The following is a 15,810-nucleotide window of genomic DNA, read 5'->3' as shown; positions in this document are numbered from 1 at the left end:
ATAAGCCGCCATGAGAGGGTCCTTAGAATCCCATTTGCCTGATACTTGTTGAGCCACCAAGTCTGAGTCACCGAAGCACCTTACCCGGCTCAAGCTCATCTCCTTAGCCATCCGAAGACCGTGGAGCAAGGCCTCGTACTCAGCCGCATTGTTAGTGCAAGGAAACATCAACTGCAGCACATAATGGAACTTGTCACCTTTAGGGGAAGCCAATACAACGCCAGCCCCCGAGCCCTCCAACTGTCTGGACCCATCAAAGTGAATAGTCCAATACATGTTATCCGGCTTTTGCTCGGGCACTTGTGACTCTGTCCAATCATTGATGAAATCCACCAAGGCCTGAGACTTAACAGCAGTGCGTGGCACATATTTGAGACCATGAGGTCCAAGTTCTATAGCCCACTTAGCAATTCTCCCTCTGGCCTCTCTGTTTTGAATGATATCACCAAGAGGGGCAGAACTGACCACAGTGATGGGGTGACCCTGAAAATAATGCTTAAGTTTCCAGCTCGCCATGAACACACCATACACAAGCTTCTGCCAATGCGGGTACCGCTGCTTGGACTCAATGAGCACTTCGCTGACATAATAAACCGGCCGTTGAACCGGATGTTCCTTACCCTCCTCCTTGCGCTCCACCACAATAGCCACACTGACGGCTCGTGCGTTTGCCGCCACATACAGTAATAAGGGCTCCTTATCAACCGGAGCAGCAAGGACTGGGGGCTCTGCCAGCTGCTTCTTCAAATCCTCAAAAGCGGTATTAGCTGCATCATTCCAGACAAAGTTATCAGTTTTCTTCATCAAATGATACAATGGCATGGCCTTCTCACCCAAACGGCTTATAAACCGGCTTAAAGCAGCGATGCGACCCGCCAAACGCTGAACGTCATTTATACACGCCGGCTTAGCCAGGGAGGTGATGGCCTTGATCTTCTCTGGGTTAGCTTCAATGCCTCTGTCAGAAACCAAAAAACCCAAGAGTTTGCCTGCAGGAACACCAAAGACACACTTGGCTGGGTTAAGCATCATCTTGTAGACCCGGAGATTATCAAAGGTTTCCCTTAAATCATCTATTAGGGTTTCCTCTTTTATGGAGTTAACCACAATATCGTCCACATAAGCGTGAACATTGCGCCCAATCTGTTTATGAAGACAGTTCTGTACACAACGCTGGTAAGTCGCCTGTGCACACTTGAGTCCAAAAGGCATAGACACATAGTAGAAGGCTCCAAAGGGAGTGATGAACGCCGTCTTCTCCTGGTCCTTAACTGCCATCTTAATCTGTTGATATCCGGAATAAGCATCCAAGAAACTTAAGCATGCACAACCTGCCGTAGCATCAATGATTTGATCAATACGGGGGAGGGCAAAAGGATCAGCCGGACACGCCTTGTTTAAGTCCGTGTAGTCCACACACACCCGCCAAGTGCCGTTCTTCTTGAGTACGAGCACCGGGTTAGCTAACCACTCTGGGTGAAAGACTTCAACGATAAACCCGGCCGCCAAGAGCCGGGCCACCTCTTCACCAATAGCATTCCGCCTCTCTTCATTAAACCGCCGAAGAAACTGCCTGACCGGCCTAAATTTCGGATCAACATTGAGAGTATGCTCAGCGAGTTCTCTAGGTACACCTGGCATGTCAGAAGGTTTCCATGCGAAGATGTCCCTATTCTCACGGATGAACTCGATGAGCGCGCTTTCCTATTTTGGATCCAGATTTGCACTGATGCTAAACTGCTGAGATGAGTCACCTGGAACAAAATCAACAAGTTTAGTTTCATCAGCCGACTTAAATTTCATTGCCGGCTCTTGTTCTGTAGTTGGCTTTTTCAGAGAGGTCATATCTGTTGGGTCAACATTGTCTTTGTAAAACTTCAACTCCTCTGTAGCACACACAGATTCTGCATAAGCCGCATCGCCTTCCTCACACTCCAGAGCCACTTTCCGACTGCCGTGAACCGTAATGGTCCCATTGTGACCCGACATCCTGAGCTGTAGGTACACATAACACGGCCGTGCCATGAACTTGGCGTAAGCCGGCCGTCCAAATATAGCATGGTATGGACTTCTTATCTTGACCACCTCAAAGGTCAATTTCTCCACCCTGTAGTTATTCTCATCACCAAAGGCCACTTCCAATTCGATCTTGCCGACTGGATAAGCCGATTTACCAGGTACCACACCATGGAAGATAGTGTTTGACTGGCTAAGGTTCTTATCAACCAACCCCATACGGCGAAAAGTCTCATAATAGAGGATGTTGATGCTGCTGCCTCCATCCATGAGCACCTTTGTGAACTTATATCCTCCCACTTGAGGAGCCACCACTAAGGCCAAGTGGCCCGGGTTATCCACCCGGGGAGGGTGATCCTCCCTACTCCACACTATAGGCTGCTCAGACCACCGCAAGTAGCGTGGGACCGCCGGCTCAACAGCATTCACTGCCCTCTTATGAAGCTTCTGATCTCGCTTACACAGGCTGGTGGTAAACACATGATACTGTCCACCGCTAAGCTGCTTTGGATTGGTCTGATAACCTCCCTGCTGCTGTTGATGACCCTGGCCAGACTGCTGATTAAAGCCCCCTTGACCGTTCTGAGGACCAGAATTTGAGCCGCCGCCCGGGCCATGAAAGCCGCCGGCGCCTGAGCCGCCGCCCGGGCCATTGTAATTCTTAAAGGCCTTCATGATTGCACAATCCTTCCACATATGAGTCGCTGGCTTCTCTCTAGAGCCATGCCTTGGACAAGGTTCATTCAATAGCTGCTCCAGCGTCGGGCCTGACCCGCCGCCTCGGGGAGGGGGCCTCCCTTTGCGTCGCTGGTTATTACCTTGTGAGCTGGCGTTGGCTACAAACTCTAGGCTGCCATCGGCCTTGCGCTTGCCTCCTCCTTGGTTCCCCGGGTTAAACTGAGGACCCTTGCCATTGCCGTTCCTCTTTCCCTTCCCTGTCCTTTCATCATCTGAAGGGGGATCCTTGGTACCATCAGAATCGGCGTACTTGACGAGAGCCGCCATTAGTGTACCCATATCACTACAGTCGCGCTTAAGCCGCCCGAGTTTCATCTTCAGGGGCACAAACCGACAATTCTGCTCCAGCATTAAAACCGCTGAGCCGGCATCCATCTTGTCTGACGAGTGTATGATCTCCTTAACCCGGCGAACCCAATGTGTCGTAGACTCACCCTCCTGCTGCTTACAGTTAGTCAAATCCACAATTGACATAGACTGCCTACAGGTATCTTTGAAGTTTTGGATGAACCGGGCTTTCAGCTCAGCCCAAGACCCAATGGAATTCGGTGGTAGCCCTTTCAACCAAGTGCGGGCAGTCCCATCTAACATCATGGTGAAATACTTAGCCATGGCCGCCTCACTGACCTCCAGCAGCTCCATAGCCATCTCATAACTCTCGATCTAGGCTGCAAGCTGTAAGTCTGCTGTGTAATTAGGCACCTTCCTAGGGCCTTTGAAGTCCTTGGGTAGACGCTCATTGCGGATAGCTGGTACTAAACAAGGGACGCCCCCAGTCCTGGTGGTGATACCCACGTCGACGGAAGTCGTCGGATAAGCCGGGGGGGTCTGGTAAGCTGTCAATTGAGGCACTTGCTCCGCCTCTTGCCGTGCTCTGTCCTGGTCTGCTGCGTGAAAGGCTGCATTATGAACCGGGCCGTGGCCACGGGGCGGGTCATGGCGTCGGACGTTACTTGAGCCGGTTGCTGAGACCATGTGCCGGCTGTAACTCGGGCTCTGGCCTGGCCGAGGGGTCGAGTGGATCCTGTCCCGGCTGTAGGAGTATGCCTCTTGCTGCGCCAGTGCTGTCTGAAGGAGTTCCCTGACCCGACGGGTTTCAATAGCCGTCGGAGAGTCGCCGTCGACTGGGAGAGCCGCCAGCCGGGCTGCCGCAGCGACCATGTTCTCCAGTGGGTTATTATAATGACCCGGGGGTATTGGCACGTACTGAGGCGGGGCAGGGGGCACCTGGGGAGGCCCCATCACCATTGGCTGAATAGGGGTTCCAGACCCGGGCACTATGACCCCTGGCGGGTTACTAGACCCTGCACCTGGCGTGTTGAAGAGATTGCGTGGATCGTAAACCGGAGGGAGTCGAGATTGGGTCTTTTGATGCTCCTTCTCATGACCTCATTGGACGCATTCTGATCCATCGCGAGTTGGAAGGACCGCGCCTGGATCAACTGAGTTTGGGCCTCGAGAGCCGCCCTCTCCGCAGCCATCCTGACCCCTTCCGCTGCAAGCTCCTCCTTAGCTTTCACTAGATCCAATTTTAACTGTGCCACCTCCGCATCATGCTGAGCTTGATCCGCCGGGTCAACCGTGGCGGTTAACAGGGCCGTCAGCTTGTCCGTGAGATCCATCAGTACCTGAGCCGGAGAAGGCACCGGGTTTCCCGCTCCAGTAGCGGGGTTCTGAACAGGCTGCGCACCAGCCATAAAAACTCCAACCTGACTTGGCGGCTCAAATAGGTCCGGAATACTGTCACCCTCGAAACAACCCATGAGCTTCCAATCTTGAAGTTGGTATAACGAGTTTGACTCATCGGTGGCCGACTCGCCGTCAGAGCCGGCGGCCGTCTCATCACCAAATCCAGATCGATCAGAGAGTCCTCCATGGATACACCCCACAAAAGCATGCCTTAAGGCAGGCCGGGCCCGGGCGGGTCGCGCACGCTGAGCCGTCTCGATGAGATCGGCACAGAGACCCGGCTCAGGGCCCGGCTCACCAATCTTGCCAATGAAAACATGAATTCCGCCGAAGGGGACCCGGTACCCGTACTCAATTGAGCCGGCGTCGGGGCCCCAGTTTGCATCGTCGATGTAGAGCTTGCCGCGACGACTCTTGGTCATCCGGCCCACAGCGTATCCCTTGAGCCCTTCGAAGCTGCCCTTCAAGAACTCAAATCCACCGTGCGCTGGCCCCACGGTGGGCGCCAACTGTCATGGAATTGTCACGGCAGATGTCCTTGAGCTAGGACTTAGTCGTGGAGCCATCGCAACTAGGAAGCTTGAAGGGGTTAATGCGGGACAAGGAACACGAGGGTTTATACTGGTTCGGCCCCTTACGGTGAAGGTAAAAGCCTACGTCCAGTTGAGGTGGTATTGATTAGGGTTACGATCACCAGGGAGCTAAACTGCTATGCCCGGCTTTCGATGAGATTGTTCTTGTTCCTAAACCGCTGCCGGGTCGTCCCTTTATATAGGGAGGCTGACGCCCAGCAGCTCCCAGAGTCCCGGCCGGCTCATAAGAGTGTCCGGCTCGGACTCTCAACTATTCTTGCCTTACACTACAAGTTCTAACATAATAATGATTGTAACTACGGGCCTTAAGCCATCTCCGGGTCTTGAGCCCATCTTTGGCCCACCGTCTTTAAGCTTGGCGCCGGGCTTCTGGCAGTGACCATATGAGTAACCCGGCCCCTCCTGGCGGGTGACTCTAAGGTCTATATCCTCAACAGAAAGGGTTCTCACCATTTTATTTTGGGTATTTTCTCAATTGCTTTTTCTTGATATTTCTATCAAGATTGTGTTTTCTCTTGTCTTTAGCTTTCCAACAAACTTGATTTCGTCGAATTCGGAGCTCGTATGCGAAAGTTATGGCTGTTTTGATCTTACCTGTTTTACATAGACCGGTTGTACCACTTCTTACACCGGTTGTACCGGTTGACCGGTACTACCGGTGTTTGGGGCTGTTGTACCACTCCAGACTTGGTCCGGTGGTTGTACCAGCCCTTTACCACTCTACCACCGGACTGGGTTCTGTTGTAGAGCGGTTATTGGGCGCTTGTGGGTCGGTTTTACCGGTTAATTCGTGTTTAACCGGTACTACTGGTGCCACGGGAGGTTGTACCACTTAGTGCTTTTCCTATAGGTAGGTTTTGTCCGTGCTTTAACCGGTTGTACTGGTACTTTCACTGGTTGTACCAGTCCTATTGTTTTCTGCACATAACGGGCAGATTCGTGGGGCCTATAAAAGGGGATCTTCTTCCCCATTGGACCCTATCCTTTGAGCTCGTGTTCTTCCCCCATTGTTGACCTTCTTCGAGCTTGATATCTCTCAATCCCTCGATGGATTCTTGCTAGTTTTGGGGGGAAAAGAGAGAGGAGATCTAGATCTACGTTTACACTAATCACTTTCTCCTCTATGTGAAGGGAACCCTTTGGATCTAGATCTTGGAGTTCTTCGTGTTCTCTTCTTGGTCCTTCCTCTCATTTTCGTCCCTAGCATTAGTTGCTTTGGTGGGATTTGAGAGAGAAGGACTTGGACACTCTGTGTGCCCTTGCCATTGCATTTGGTGCATCGGTTTGAGTTCTCCATGGTGATACGTGGAAGTTACAAGTTGAGAAGCTTATTGCTCTTGGGTGCTTGGTACCCTTGAGCTTGTTCCTCTTGGGTGCTTAGGTGCCCTAAACGGTTGGTGGTGTTCGGAGCTAAATCATTGTGGTGTAAAGCTCCGAGCAAGCATCGGGGTCTCCAATTAGGTTGTGGAGATCACGCCCAGCAATTTGACGGGTTCCGGTGACCGCCCCCAAGGGTTGCTAAAGTGTACGGGTTCGGTGATCGTCCCCAAGGGTTGCCATTTGTACGGGTTCGGTGACCACCCTCAAGGGTCCCTTAGTGGAATCACGACATCTTGCATTGTGCGAGGGTGTGAGGAGATTATGGTGGCCCTAGTGGCTTCTTGGGGAGCATTGTGCCTCCACACCGCTCCAAACGGAGATTAGCATCCGCAAGGGTGTGAACTTCAGGATACATCGTCGTCTCCGCGTGCCTCGGTTATCTCTTACCCGAGCCCTTTACTTATGCACTTTACTTTGTGATGGCCATAGTGTTTCATGTTATATATCTTGCTATCACTTAGTTGTTTATCTTGCTTAGCATAAGTTGTTGGTGCACATAGGTGAGCCTAGTTGTTGTAGGTTTTGTGCTTGACAAATTAACCGCTAGGTTTATTCCGCATTTGTTCAAGCCTAACCGTAATTATTTTGAAGCGCCTATTCACCCCCCTCTAGGAGACATCCTTGATCTTTCAATTGGTATCAGAGCCTCGTCTCTCTTTGTTAGGCTTAACCGCCTAGAGAGTAATGATGTCGACTAGGGGATTAGGATTCTCTGACACTCTTAGTTTCGATGGCACAAATTTTGATGTTTGGTTAATTCTCATGCTTAATCTCTTTAGGGCCATGGACCCAAATTTAGAGCGAATTGTAGATGTGGGTTTTTCTCCTTCAAATGATCCCCAAAGATTATTTTTAGAGGATGAGAACAACTCTTATCTCAACGCTCAAGCTTCTAATGTGCTTTTCGATGCTTTGAGCGATGTCGTTATATTTCAACTCATGTCATACCGGGATGCTCATGAGTTGTGGACAAAACTTCAAGATAAATATGGTGTGTCCATGATTTGTGGGGATGATTGTCCTCCCTCAACCTCTGGCCGTATTTCCTTCTCAACTTCTTCTACTTCACATACATGTGGTTTGGCACAAGGTAACGACATGGTGAGTAGTGGTGTTCATTGCAATGATGATAGTGGGCTTATTGTTGATAATCCTTCATCACTTTGCTATTGCAATGTGTCATCTTTGGACTTTAGCACTTCGAGCACTCCAAATGTCTCACATGTTGTGTTGATAGTCCTTGCATATCATGTAGAAATTGCTTGACTAAATCTCATGATGATATGCTTGCTATGTATTGTTGCCATGATAAAAATGCATCTATTTCCTCGAATTGTTGTCCTAACAATGTAGAGGAAACACAACACCCCATGGAACAAGATGTGGTATTGAATGGTGCTTCAAGGTGTAGCGACCCGACCTCAAACGGTCAAGTCTCTGTGCTTCAGTGTCATCCCTGGATCGGTAATGCTGACACACACAGTACTCGAAGGATTTATAACAGAGTAGCAATCACACACTTACTACATCGAATGTCTCAAGAGAGAACTTATTACAATAAATATGGCTTAAGGCCATCTAATACGATAACAACGGAAGGCTTGGAAGATAAAGTGAGTCCATCAACTCCAAAGGCATAGCTGAGCTGCACAACAACGACCTATCGCACCTTTACTCGTCGTCTGAAAAGTCTGCAACATGATACGTTGCAGCCCAAAAACGGGCCAGCACATGGAATATGCTGGCAATATAACACAGTAGAGCAAGAACAGGAATAATGCTATCACTATATGCATATTTGGCTGGTGGAAAGGCTCTATGGTTATAATGTTTCGCGAAAAGGCAATTTTTCCCTACAACAAAGGAATAGATTTTATTTAACTATCATGATGATTGAACAACATTGAGAAGGTTCCTCCAACTCAATCCCAATTAAAAGTATTTATCAACCCAACATATTAAATTAGAGTGATGAGATACTTATGATAATCCAAGTACTAGATACTCAAGATGTCCATAACCGGGGACACGGCTAATCATGATTAGATTGTACACTCTGCAGAGGTTTGCGCACTTTTCCCCACAAGACTCGATCGCCTCCGCTGGATTTCTCGCACTGCATGGTGTTTGAGAAACGGATGACCGAGACACAGTCTTTCAGAAGCATTAACTCTAACCCCGGGTAGACAGTACCAACCTACATCCCTCTACATCTGCTAGCCTACCACTGGAATAGGTCACGCAACTTACTCAACTATGCTAGAGCCCATAATAGCTTGTGGCTGCACACGAAAGTTTCTAGCATGAAATATCTCAGTTCCCTTTGAGCCTGGGTGGCGGACCTTAGGATTATCACACGGGTACTCCGGGATATCCTAGGACAACACTGGATTCTCCAGGTGCCCGAACAAGCAATCCACCCAGGTGTGTATTAAAGTTGCCACCTTAAGTTGAACCATTAATTAACAAATCTCACATCTGTCATGGATTCACTCACCCAAACCATGTCTACGAGCATAGCATGGCAATATAAGCATAACTTAGAAGTAACTCCCAAGGGTTTGATAATAACAGGGCAATAGGTTCTACCTCATCAACTACTTCCCAATACCCACAAGTTAATCACATCCTAATCATGCAGTGTTTGAGGATTGGATCTAATGCATAAAAACTGGGTATGAAAAGAGTATGATCAATGTGTTACTTGCCTTGCTGACGATCCGCAAAACCGAGAGACTCGTAGTAGCACGCTTCGCACTTCGAGAATTCTATCGCAAAGAAAAAATAACATACATAAGCAATCAATCAAAGATGCATGGGTAAAACTCAAATAAGAAGATCTAACCAGAAAGTTGAACTTAAGAACTCCGGTTTGCAAAAAGAATCAAATCAAACGGAGCAACAAAACTCAAACTGCGAAAGAAACAAGATCCGTTTACTAATCTGAACTAAAGTCAAATTTTACAGTACCAAAATCTTGTTTAAGTTGGTTAAATAGAAGGAGGGCTTCGAGACGAAGATCTAGGTGCTTGAATCGCCTGATTCCGATAAACGAGCGAAAAGTTATACTAAAACGAAAATCGGATCAGAAATCGCGATCGAAAATAATCGCGAAAACCCGAGAAAAAGAAAAAATGACGAACAGGCTAACGAACGAACGTTCGCTGTCTGCGGTTAACGGGTGAAAACCGTTCGTTAAAACAAACGTACGAACGGGCATTCGCTAAATAAGTAAACTGACGGAAAACCGATCTAAAGAAAATAAACCGGAAATAATAAAAACAGATCTAGATCTAGGGTTTACCGAAATAAACCGAAGAAAAAAAACGGCGGCGGCGGTCAACTCCGGCGGCGGCGGCGTCCGGCGGCGGCGGCGCGGGGCTCGAGGTGCGGCTAGGGTTCGGCGGCGGCTGGGGTGGGTTGGGGCTGGCGGGGTCACGGGCTTATAAAGCCTGGGGCGAGGCGGAGTCCGGGTCGCCCACGGCGGCCCAAGTCGGTTTGACTTTTTTTAAATAATTCCGCGCAAAAAATGAAGAAAAGGAATACTAAACCGACTCCAAAAATCCCGAAATAAATTTTGCCCGTCCTCCAAAAATATGCCGGACAGGGTGAACATTTATTTGGGCCTAAAATGTAATTTTGGAAAACGCGTATTTTTCCTATGCAAATAAAATAGCAATAAAATCCAAATAAAAATGTTTATTTGCTTTTAATATTTTCCTCCAATATTTCATTATTTTTGGTGAAGTCATATTATCCCCTCTCATATATTTTGATATGCAATATTTTTGGAGAGAAAAATAATTAAAACAAATAATCCTCGTTTCGATATTTGATAAAATTCAAATATGAAAACTGTGAAATTCCCAACTCTCTCCGTGGGTCCTTGAGTTGCTTAGAATTTCAAGGATCACAAATTGACAATGAAATAAAATATGATATGCATGAATGATCTATGTATAACATTCCAAATTGAAAATTTGGGATGTTACAAACCTACCCCCCTTAAGATGAATCTCGCCCTCGAGATTCGGGTTGGCTAGAAAATAGGTGTGGGTGGTCTTTCCGTAGATCATCCTCTCGTTCCCAGGTGGCTTCATCCTCGATATGGTGGCTCCACTGAACTTTGCAAAATTTGATAACCTTGCTGCGAGTAACTCGGCAGGCAAACTCAAGAATCTTGACCGGTTTCTCCTCATAGGTCAGATCACTGTCCAACTGAATCGCTTCCAGGGGCATTGTATCTCTTAGTGGTATATCGACCATCTCTGCATTACACTTCTTCAACTGGGATACGTGAAACACATCATGAACTCCTGACAGTCCTTCAGGTAACTCCAACTTGTAGGCAACCTCTCCCATACGTTCCAAAACAAGGTATGGTCCTACAAATCTCGGGGCTAGCTTTCCCTTAACTCCAAAACATTTCACCCCTCGGAGTGGTGATACACGAAGATATGCTCTGCTCCGATTTCATAGGTTACTTCCTTGCGTTTTGAATCTGCATAACTCTTCTGCCTGGACTGAGCTACCTTCAGTCTATCTCGAATCAACTTAACCTTCTCTTTAGACTCTTTGATCAAGTCCGGTCCAAACAACTGACGGTCTCCAACTTCATCCCACATCAACGGTGTTCTGCACCTTCGTCCATACAGAGCTTCGAACGGTGCCCTCTTCAAACTGGCCTGGTAGCTATTGTTGTATGAGAACTCCACGTAGGGCAAATTGTCATCCCAACTAGATCCATAATCTAGTGCACAAGCTCTCAACATATCCTCCAGAATCTGGTTGACTCTCTCGGTCTCTCCATCTGTCTGCGGATGAAGGGTTGTACTGAACTCTAGCCTCGTACCCAAAGTCTGGTGCAGCTGATGCCAAAATTTTGAAGTAAACTGTTTTCCTCTATCTGATACGATGGTCCTCGGAACTCCATGCTGACATACGATCCTAGTCATGTATATCTTGGCCAACTTCGCACTTGTATACGTGGTTTTCACTGGGATAAAGTGAGCCACTTTGGTCAAGCGATCAACTACTACCCATATAGAATCATATCCTGACTTGGTCCTGGGCAATCCAGTGATGAAATCCATGCCAAGTTTATCCCACTTCCATTCGGGTATCGGCATAGGCTGCAGTAATCCTGCTGGCTTCTGATGTTCTGCCTTTACTCTCTGACATACATCACATATGGCTACATACTCAGCAATATCCTTCTTCATAGCAGTCCACCAGAAACGCTCCTTCAAATCCACATACATCTTAGTGTTTTCCAGGGTGTATCGAGTATGGTGAGTCGTGAGCCTCCTGAAGTATCAACTTCCTGATCTCTGCATTATTGGGCACATAAACGCGGTCCTCAAACCATAAGGTGTCGTGCTCATCCTCACGAAAACCTTTGGCCTTTCCCGGATCATTCTCTCTTTTATCTCGGCAATATCTTTATCTTCCTTCTGCGCTTCTCGAATCTTTCCCAACAATGTAGACTGCACTTCCATTGCTGCAACAAAACCTCTAGGAATGATCTCCAAACGTAGCTCCCTGAGATCCTCTGCTAACTCCTTTGCGCTTACAAGGGTATTAGCATAACTCTTCCGGCTCAAAGCGTCTGCTACGACATTGGCCTTGCCTGGATGATAGTGCAGCTTCATCTCATAATCCTTTATAATCTCAAACCATCTCCTCTGCCTGAGGTTCAGCTCCTTCTGTGTGAAAATGTACTTCAAACTCTTATGATCCGTGTACACATCACAAAGGTTTTCGATAAGGTAATGTCTCCAAGTCTTGAGAGCATGCACTACGGCTGCTAACTCTAAGTCATGAGTAGCATAATTCAACTCATGCGGTCGAAGCTGTCGGGATGCATAAGAAACAGCTCTTCCGTCCTGCATAAGTACACCTCCCAGTCCTGAGCGTGAGGCATCGCAATACACTTGGAAGTCCTTGCGTATATCCGGTAGAATTAGCATAGGAGCTGTAGTCAAACGTTTCTTCAACTCCTGAAAACATGCCTCACAGTCTTCCGTCCACTTGAATTTGGTATCCTTCTTCAATAACTCCGTCATGGGTTTCACAATCTTGGAAAAATTCTTAATGAATCTCTGATAGTATCCCGCGAGTCCAAGAAAACTGCGGATCTCGCCAACTGAGGTGGGTGCCAACCACTCAGTGACTGACTAAACCTTGGTGGGGTCTACTGCTATACCTTCTCCTGATATAACATGTCCAAGGAATCCAACTTCCTTCAACCAGAACTCACATTTGCTGAACTTGGCATACAACTGATGTTCCCTGAGTTTCTCAAGAACTAAACGCAAATGCTCCTTGTGCTCCTCCTCATTCTTCGAGTATACCATTATATCATCAATGAACACCACGATGAACTTATCCAAAAACTCCATAAACACCTTGTTCATCATGCTCATGAAATAGGCAGGGGTGTTAGTCAGTCCGAATGACATGGACGTATACTCATATAACCTGTACCTTGTGGTGAATGCTGTTTTTGGTATATCCTTCTCTCGAATCTTCAGCTGGTGATATTCTGATCGCAGATCGATCTTCGAAAACACTTTAGCTCGTTGCAGCTGGTCAAACAAATCATTGATCATTGGCAATGGGTACTTGTTCTTGATCGTCACCTCATTTAGTGTGCGATAATCAACAACCATCCTTAACGATCCATCCTTCTTCTCAACCAAGAGCACTGGGGCTCCCCACGGTGATGAACTTCGTCGGATGTAGCCTTTCTCCAATAACTCCTTAATATGCTTCTTAATCTCCTCCAGATCATTCGCGGGCATCCGGTATGGTCTCTTCGATATCGGCCCAGTGCCTGGCAACAGTTCTATCAAAAACTCGATGTCCCGATCCGGCGGCATGCCTGGTAATTCCTCTGGAAATACATCTGGGTAATCCTTCACAACGGGCACTTCTTCCTGAACAACTCCGGAGAGGGAATTTACTTGGGTTCTCCTTGTCGTATGCCTGGATACATACTTGATCCTTTTTCCCTCCGGGGTGGTGAGCAGAATTGACTTACTAGCACAGTCAATGCTTCCTCCATACTTCGACATCCAGTCCATGCCTAATATCACATCCAATCCTTGTGACTCCAAAATTATTAGGTCTGACGGGAAAACATGGCTACCAATGGTTAAGGGTATCCGGTCGCACCATCGGCTGGCCATATAGTCTGCTCGAGGTGAACTTACTAACAGAGGTGTCCTAAAGGCTTGGGTTGGCAACTTAAACTTATCCACGAACCCCCTTGATATGTATGAATGCGATGCACTAGTATCGAAAAGAACAAGAGAGGTAAAAGACTTAACCAAAAACTTACCGATAACTGCGTCTGGCTGCTCTTCAACCTCCTCCACGTTAACGTGGTTCACTTGTCCTTTGTTGAATGGATTGAGCTTCTTCCCAGTGCTCCCATTACCGTTTCCATTCTTTGCCTCAGGGCACTCAGTGGCATAGTGTCCAGTCTTCCCACACTTGAAGCAAGTAATGTAACTTAGGTCTCTCTTGGCGGGTGTGGCTGGATTGCGGCGGCTCTGATTGTTGTTTGCTCCATTCCCATTCCCATTCTTGGACCCATTGTGGTTATGTGAACTTCCTCCATTGTGGTTTTGACCTCCATGGTTATGAACAAGTCCTCCCGAGTTCGGGGTTAGACGAGGCTTCTGCTGAGCTCCTGAGTTGTACCTTCCTTGCCCGTACTTCCTCTTGCGGCTCTCAATCTGCTGCTGCTTCCCTTCCATCATGAGAGCTTTGTCTACCAACTCCTGGTAGTTAGCAAATGTTGCCACCATCAACTGCATGCTCATCTCATCATTTAGCCCTTCCATAAACTTCTCCTGCTTCACGGCATCTGTGGCCACATCATCAGGGGCATAGTGAGATAACTTACTAAACTCATCCACGTATTGTGCTACAGTACGGTTCCCCTGGCGTAAGTTGCGAAACTCATGCTTCTTCATGCTCATAGCTCCAGTTGAGACATGTGCTGTGCGGAAAGCTTGCTGAAACTGATCCCAAGTGATATTGGCTATGGGGAAAGTGGTTGTGTAATTCTCCCACCATGAGGCTGCTGGTCCATCCAACTAGTGTGCGGCAAAATGCACCTTCTCTGCATGTGTGCAACCTGCGGTGGTCAACTCCCTTCCAATACGGCGTAGCCAGTCATCAGCAACTATTGGCTCGGTGCTACTGGAAAACATCGGCGGCTGCAACCTCAGAAAACGGGCTAAGTTGTCAACTGGAGGCGGGTTGTTGTTGTTGTTGCCTTGGTTCTGGACTAATATCTGCATCAAGGCATTCTGCTGCTGGCTCAATTGGGTGATCTCCGGTGGGAAAACAAATCCGGTGTCACATCTCGGAGGCATCTGATGGGTTTAGAGGGGAGAGATTAGAATAGAAATGAGGTCTAGTGAGAAAGCACTACCCATATGCACATGAGACAAACACACTCATATCACTCAATCAATCAAGCAAGGGCATACAAACGGTCTAGAACTATCGTTAAAAGTGCTCAGACTACTACTATATACATGGGGAAAATACTACTAACCATTTGGTGGTCATCTAGAAATTTTGATCGGTGGAAGACTCCATGATGCCCGCTCCAGCTTCGTCTTCAAAATCATCATCACTATCGTCGGGGTCAGAGTCGGTGTCGACGATGATGATGTAGTTCTCCGGGCAAGTAGAATCGCCGTCTTCTCCTCCTGGCATGGGGTCTCCCATGAATACTCCGATCTTCTTTACCAGGTTGTCGTTCTTTTCCAATAGTGTCGCGATTTCCTCCTCATATCCATTGCATGTAGACTTGAGTTTTTCTTTCACCTCGGTGATCCTTGTCATCGCCTTCTTCAAATCCATCATGCCTACGCACATCTGGTTCTCCTGGCGTCGAATGTGTTGGTTTAACTCCTGGATGAAAGTTGCAATGGATCTGTCCCTCCTGGTGCTGATCATCTCCCACTGCTCATCTCAGTGCCCACATATCTGGTAGATAGTATCCTTGAGATCCTTGTGGTAAACTTCGCCGATGCGTCCCATGGCGATGTGGGCTGCCATGCTCTTTCCTAGGCTCCAGGTTGGTGCATCAAAGGAAAACTCTATGGGCTCTGTGGCTGGCGTGAATGTCCTTCCTGGAACTTGAACTCGAATCATCCAACGCTCCTCTTCTGGTAAAGTGGCGGTGTAGGTCCCGGTGAAGCTTGGTATTCCGATGTTCAGGTACCTAGTGACTTCCTTCAAGTGTCATCCAAAGGGTGTGTCTTCATCCGGTTTTGCAAACTTGTTCCTCGAGTCCGCCATCCTAAAGAGTAGAAAATGGAGAGGAGTCAGAAATGAGTAGAGAAGAGTGACCTATGGCTTATCTTAGTGG

The sequence above is a fragment of the Triticum aestivum genome, chromosome 1D, assembly GCF_018294505.1.
Source record: "Triticum aestivum cultivar Chinese Spring chromosome 1D, IWGSC CS RefSeq v2.1, whole genome shotgun sequence".
Lineage (NCBI taxonomy): Eukaryota > Viridiplantae > Streptophyta > Magnoliopsida > Poales > Poaceae > Triticum > Triticum aestivum.
This window is presented reverse-complemented; position numbering follows the sequence as displayed.